Below are 7,500 nucleotides of genomic sequence, written 5' to 3' on the forward strand. Positions count from 1 at the left end.
ACTGGTTTTTTTGGACGGAAGAAACTAATGAAACTCATATTACTTGATTAGTTAAAACACCAAACGAAATTTTTATATTATTGTATTATTTTAAATGACAACAATGCGATAGAAAGGAGTGGCGACAAGAGATGGACAAAAGAAAACAAAAAATCAGACTTGCAACTTGCTAGGTTCGACACACACACACACACACACACACACACACACACACACATCTTTAGTAGTCACATACATTTCAAACAATAACCCATTAGAGAAGAGGGGTCATGCCTTCATCATAGATCATTGTCATTGCGATCATTATGGTGTAGTAAATTTTGAAATTTACCCCGTATAATGGAATCGTCCAAGGCGTGCGCCTCCTGTTCCCCCCATCTCACACACGAAAGGGCGGTTTGCGGAGTGGAGGGAGGTAGTCGTCTGCCTCTATGGTCGTCTGTGTCGTTTAGTGTATGGCAAAGGGGGGTGGGTGCGATTAATTAAGTGGGATGGGTGGTGATTGGTGGAAGATAGGCAAAGGACCGAGGCAACGAATCGCTGGGGAAGTAGTATGGCGCGAGACCGTTGAAAGGTGATAAGAAGTGAGGACCGCCGGCGGTCTTCCTCTTTGGGACTGGACCACGGTTCACAGCTAAAAGACCGTGGGACCGGTCCTCGGTCCGGTCCTCAGCGCGGCACTACTAGGGGTGATTCGTTTGGTGCCTAAAAGAAAACAAAAAACAAAACAAAAACAAACAAACACCAACAAAAAAGCAACAACCTCCTACAGATTAACCGACAAACGGTTACATTTTGTTTCCACCCAAAACTTCACAATAAGTCTGGCGTTAATCTCATGATTTGCAATGATACCGTTATTCATTTCCTTGAACCTACGACAGCCTAGACTAGACTTGCAGCAGCAGCAGCACCCCAGATTGTGGAATAAATTCTACGCAAGACGTTGTAATATTAAGCTCTCTTACATCTAATCCTCGACTAGACACGGCATATAAGATCGTAGATCGTGTTCCGTAGATGAAGCAAAGCGGGACAAAAAGCGAGCTTACCTCGAGCTTTAGCGAGGGATCCTTTGTCCACACTAAGCTAACTTTATGATTCGCTTTGCCTCCCTCACCTACGGAACATGCCCCAAATCAGACAATAGAAAGTATCCACCCATAATTCCATGTTCATTTATCCGGATTTAAAAGACGACGATAATGGTGATTATGACGACGAAGACGACGACGACATTGATCACGACACAGCGGAACAAAAAAAATCAACACTGTAATAAATAGCCAAGTCAAGGATAAACCGTTTTATCAAAGGGAAATGAAAAACATGCACTCTCCCCCCCCCCCCCTCTCTCTCTCTCTCTCTCTCTCTCTCTCTCTCTCTCTCTCTGCTTCTTCTTCTTCTTCTTCTTCCTCTTCTTCTTCTTCTTCTTCTTCTTCTTCTTCTTCTTCTTCTTCTTCTTCTCCATCATCATCATCATCTTCTGTGATGTTGGGAATGGAGGGGGCGGGTATGTCTTTCCCACTTCTCAACCTTCCCCCACCCCCCCCCCCCCCCCTCTCTCTCTCTCTCTCTCTCTCTCTCTCTCTCTCTCTCTCTCTCTCTCTCTCGTCATCTCTTTATTTTACAAAATAACGAACTTGCGACTCAAGCCCCCAACACCGTAAAATGCGTCAATCTTAGATCTCAAGGTGTCGGTGTGGGGTAAGGCCAGGCTTAAAGATTTACAGGAAAACAAAAGAGGCTGAGGATCAAGGCTAAAGCCCCGACTAGCCACTTCCTTTAAAAAGACTTAAGAGGTGAAAAGTTCTCTCTCGAAGTGACACTCGGTGCCGGCTACGGAGGTCCTGTGTATCATGATTGGCGAAAAGTCCATCGACCTAGCAGACATAATGTGGATGACGTTACAGTATTATTATGATAACATCGTTTTTAGCCAGCCAGCCGAACGGCTGTGAATCATTATAAAATGGATCTTAAATTCAAAATTGCGATCAGAAATTGTACCATACCCACTCAGAAGATCACCCCCCCCCCCACCCCCCGTCCTCCCGTCCCGTCCCCATCCCACCCCTTCACGTAATTTGCCAATTTTAAAATATGAGAACAGCATATCCCATATCATTTCTTTGAAATATCAGGTTCAAAACCTGTTGACGAGTTGAGAGTATATCTAAATCCATAAACATACTTAAAGAGGTGGCCAAAGCGGTCAAGGTCACAAGTGTTGGTCTACAACTTTTGTTTTTATTATGCAAGTCAGAACCCGCAATTTGTTTGATGGCCTACAAAAAAAATCGACATGAATGTAATTTTCTTTAAATATTCAATTCGACTCCAATGACAAATATTTGAATAGCAAAACGATTTTAGAAACATAATAAATAAATGAATAAATAATTTTGAAAAAAATAAATGAATAAATAAATTCTATTTCCACAACAATAATTTAGTTTTCCGCAAGACTTTAATTCTATATCTGGGGTTCCCGATAGCTCAGTTGGTAGAGCACTCGCTTCACACATTAAAGGGACCGAGATCGATCACGGGTGCAGCCGATATCTTTTTTTTTCTAACCACTCCCCCCCCACCCCCCCCCCCACCCCCACCCCCCACTGTCCACAAAACGATGGATTGGAAGCTGAGACGGTTAGAATTTTTGGAAAGTACTTTGCGATAGACTAGCGTCCTATCTAAAGGATAGCAAGCAATTGCTATTGTCCGTTTTTCACACTATAGAAATCGGGATAAACTCCGGCTCCATAATGGCTCTGAATGAATACTTTGTTAACATTCTATTTTTAATCGTAATAATATTATATATGCCATCCTGACTGTTTTGAATGTAACAAACAAATAACACAAAAGGTCCGACTCAAGTGATGAATCCAATGCCATTCTTGTCGAAAGACATCGATAAATAATGACGGGCTTATCCCCCCCCCCCCCCCCCCCAATCATGGTCTAGTTCAAAAGGTTAATCCTTACAACGAGAGGTACGAGGATCAAATCCTGTCACTCGTTATAGCTGTGAAAATCCATCCAGACGCTAAACACACAACAGGACAGACACGTCAATAATGTTCAGAGCGAGAATTGAACCAACGGACCTTCCGATCCGAAGGTTAGTGTCATACCACAAGACCACAAAGAAGCAATACTCCTCCTCCTCCTCCTCCTCCTCCTCCTACTACTACTACTACTACTACTACTACTACTACTACTACTACGACTACGACGACGACTACTACTACTACTACTACTACTACTACTACTACTACTACTACTACTACTACTACTACTACTACTATTACTATTACTACTACTACTTCTACTACTACATCTCCCACCAACGATACCACTGCTACCACTATTACACTACTACAACCACAACCATCATCGCGATCTTGTCAATAACTACAAATTCTATATTTAATCTAAACATCTTTAAAATGTCACGACAATCAAACTAAAATTAACTACAAAATAACGGAAACAATGACAATAAAATTGGGGTCAATATTAAAATTTATAAAAATCAAAACGACAATTAAAACGGAACATTTTAAAAACCGACCATCCATCATAAACCACAGACGTGACTTGCCCGCCCCGTGCTTACACGAAACGCCGCCATTTTGAATATAAAACCATCTATGACGCGTCCACTTCCGTTTTCCTTTCCAATAAAATTTAGGTAGACGAGATTAAGAGCGTATAGTTCAACCTTGCTCAGCCATGTTGAAAATATTTCCAAGGCCGCCGTGATCCCCTAGAGAGCGGCGACAATTTTCGTGTGAATGAAAAACGTGGATTTGGGTGTCCCAGTTTTAAATCCTTTTTGACGACAAGTTAATCCATGTCACTGCATTTGTCGTTGCCAGTCGTGAACACCATAACATTCCATTTGAACAAAACAAACATTACACAAAACAAAACGTAGAATTGTGACTACTCAACTCAAACTAGATTATAGCATAAAATGGGGGGTTGAGGAAAGAATGGTTTGACTGGTTTTAAAAAACCCAATTAAATTCACACAAATACAGACACACATACGCGTACGCACGCGCAAACACATATAGACATAGCTAGCTTTCTTATTATTATCTGTTTCTTGTATTTCCATACGTAGTTACTTTTTCTTTTGTTTTCAGATACTTTGCAGAAATGACTATCTTCCTAGGTATCGGGTCATTTCTGTTTGTCTTCATACAGGGGTACCTACGTTAGTCACAATACATATAAACATACAAACACACACACACACACACACACACACACACACACACACACAAATTCACATGTCGTGTGGGAGTCTATTTGTAAAATACTGTTTGATGTCAGTTCTCCAAACAGCTCCCTTCCCACGTGATTGATGGGTTAGTCGATATCCCTTGTTCATTCATTGTTTCTCCGTGCATTTCTTCGTCACCTAGTGTAAAAATTACAACGTACACATTCTACACAGACATGCACAAAAACACACATACCTCAAAATCTTACAACGCATATCAGGTAGGTAGGGGGGGGGGGGGAGATAGAGATAAAAAAGAAAAGAATAGAAAATGATAATAAACGTGTAAGAATAAAACGCAGGTGAATGATTTATTGAAAAGATTTGACATTTTTTTGCTACGCATGCGCATACAAAATTGAAGTTTGCATCAACACTCGGTGGATACGATAAGAACTGTAGATATGTAACACAATCTTCGAAGTACATAATATGTCGCATCAGTGTATTGTGTGTGTCTGTGTGTGTGTGTGTGTGTGTGTGTGTGTGTGTGTAAAAGAGAGATAGAGTGAGAGATATGAATGAAATATAGATAGATAGATAGAAAGGGAGATGGGAGGGAAGCGGGGGGGGGGGGGGGGGGGGGGGGGGTGCAGGAGAACCTACCAATCCCCTTAAGCAAAACTCTAACCAGACTAAAAGACAAACCAACTCTGTTTCCTAATAAAACACCCACACAATACCTGCCCACCACAACAAACAAAACCATGATATACGCAAAATGATTTTTTAAAAACTCGGCCACTGTATTACACACAAAAAGTAATACATATAAAATAAGGCGTTTGATAAACCGGCGTCTTTAGCCTTTTCAAATTGTGAGACAGTCCCACACAGGGTCTTACCCACGGATTCAACAAAGACGGACACGGTAAAACAGATAAACTCAATGGCTTCTTCCCTTGTTCCAACTCCAACTCCTTTTCACTCAGTATTCAGCTTTCCACTCACAGCCTATGATTAAAGGTTAACCCCTAACAGACGGGGGTCGATTTTAATCCAACATAACGTCATATGTTGTCTATCGATTTCACTATAGAGTAGTTCCTGCGATTTGAAACCATTTCTGAATTTACTTTGCTCTGACAAACATTTTAAATTGCGCTTTTTATATAGTGCAATATCTACTAAACGTGCTCAGAGAGCTTTACAAGGGGTCCCTGGCCAAAAGCAACATGCAGGACGGGGCATGACGCCTGTTAGGTAATAATACAATGTTTTCAAGCAGAGACAACGCTGTTAACGGCCGGGTACTTATTTTACATCGGAGTACGGTAAGACTAATTAGAGTAAAGGGCCCTTTCCAAGACAACTATGCGTCGAGCGAGGCTCGAACCCAGGACCGTCCGCTCCGAAAGCGAGTATCACACCACAAGACCACATAGTCTCAATGACCCAGCATGACAATCTGGCATTGTATCAAAAAGAACCAGGAGCAAAATGGCCCTTGAGTAAATTATTATTATCTTTTAATGAGCAGTATTAGGAAATCTTAATTATTTTGGAAGGATGAGAAAGAAGACTCACTCACTCCATTTGGCATTTATATTAACTCACATTTTATAAGTTAAGATAAGTTTAATTTTAAACATTGGGTTCATCCCCAGATAACGCTGTATCGAAATGATTCCGCCATTAAAGGTTTATAGCTAAAGGTACCAACGGCATTGCAGTACATTCTAAAAAGACGTTAAAATACGCAAGGGCCATTCTGATCTGTTGTGCACCGACAAAACTCCTTAGATTCAGTTCTAAAAAGACGTTAAAATACGCAAGGGCCATTCTGATCTGTTGTGCACCGACAAAACTCCTTAGATTCAGTTTGACCAGAAAACATTTATCAGAACAATAAATTAAGATGACCCCACCCCCTCATGAATAATCAAGATACCTTAAACATAGGACTTCAATACGTAATGTATTTTTTTCTTCTTTTTGAAAAGTTCCAATGTAATATTAAATTTTGATTAATTTTTTGACCATTTTTTGTAATCATTCGAGATATAAAATAGTTTGGGTTTTGTTTTTGATTTTTGGCTAAAATAAGAAAAAGACGATTTGAATGGGGTTTTTTTTTTCTTTAGTATAGTCGTCATTAAATTCTAAAAGCCTTTGATACACAATGACCTTTTCAATGGACGTGGGAAAGACCAACGCGGACTGCGGACTATCTCTAAATCTAATACATAATAATAGTCATAGGTACTAATAACAATATCATAAAACTTTTTTGTAAGGAACCACCAGTTGGTTTAGAACCAGCAGGCACAATACCAGCACAGCGGTCCCTGAAAGAAATGACCTGATCAATGTGGAAGAAGACTCAAGTTAAAAAAAAAAAAGAAAAAAGAAAAGAAATCCGATTTAATTTCTATCGAAAATATGTTTGTTTTCATTTGGTCAAAGCATAGGGCGGATGACCTATTTTCTATATTGACCTTTTTCCGGAATGGTCAAAAGTGACTTAGATCAAATTACCATATTTTTAATAAAGAAGTGAAGGAAAAGTTAATGTCAAAGTGAGATGAATAAAGATTTCACAAAACCATAAGAGCAAAATCTCATTGAGGAGAAAATAATTTAGGGCGATTGATCTGATGCTGTTAGCTGTAATTTTAAGAAACGAAAAATGAACATTACTCAGAAGTATGTATTCTATGAAGACCAACGTTCGGCGTTATGATAGAAGAAGAAGAAGAAGAAGAAGAAGAAGAAGAAGAAGAAGAAGAAGAAGAAGAAGAAGAAGAAGAAGAAGAAGAAGAAGAAGAAGAAGAAGAAGAAGAAGAAGAAGAAGAAGAAGAAGGAGGAGGAGGAGGAGGGAGGAGGAGGAGGAGGAGGGGAGGAGGAGGAGGAGGAGAAGAAGAAGAAGAAGAAGAAGAAGAAGAAGAAGAAGAAGAAGAAGAAGAAGAAGAAGAAGAAGAAGAAGAAGAAGAAGAAGAAGAAGGAGGAGGAGAAAAAAAAAAAGAATAGAATCAGAAACACAAACAGGTTCCAAAATCTTTTTTTCTTTGATGTATAGGGGAGAGCTGACGAAAATAAAAAACAAAATGTCACCAATGGTATATCTGTTGTTGTATTCAATGACTTAAAAACCGTGCGATACCACAGAGGGTAATAGTAATAGTTTTGTCAAGAGAGAAAAAGATAACCAGGTTTTATCCCTTGTTTGTGTCTGGATACCGGTACCAAACACACCACAT

The 7,500-nt window shown here is 39.8% G+C and overlaps 1 protein-coding gene across 1 annotated transcript in view; it reads right to left on the bottom strand.

Moving 5' to 3' along the window:
- LOC144970637 (uncharacterized) overlaps window positions 1–7,500 on the bottom strand; it is a 362,629-nt gene that overhangs the window by 25,441 nt on the left and 329,688 nt on the right.

Source organism: Berghia stephanieae, chromosome 4, assembly GCF_034508935.2.
Source record: "Berghia stephanieae isolate SIO BIC M18660-M18661 chromosome 4, UCSD_Bste_1.3, whole genome shotgun sequence".
Lineage (NCBI taxonomy): Eukaryota > Metazoa > Mollusca > Gastropoda > Nudibranchia > Aeolidiidae > Berghia > Berghia stephanieae.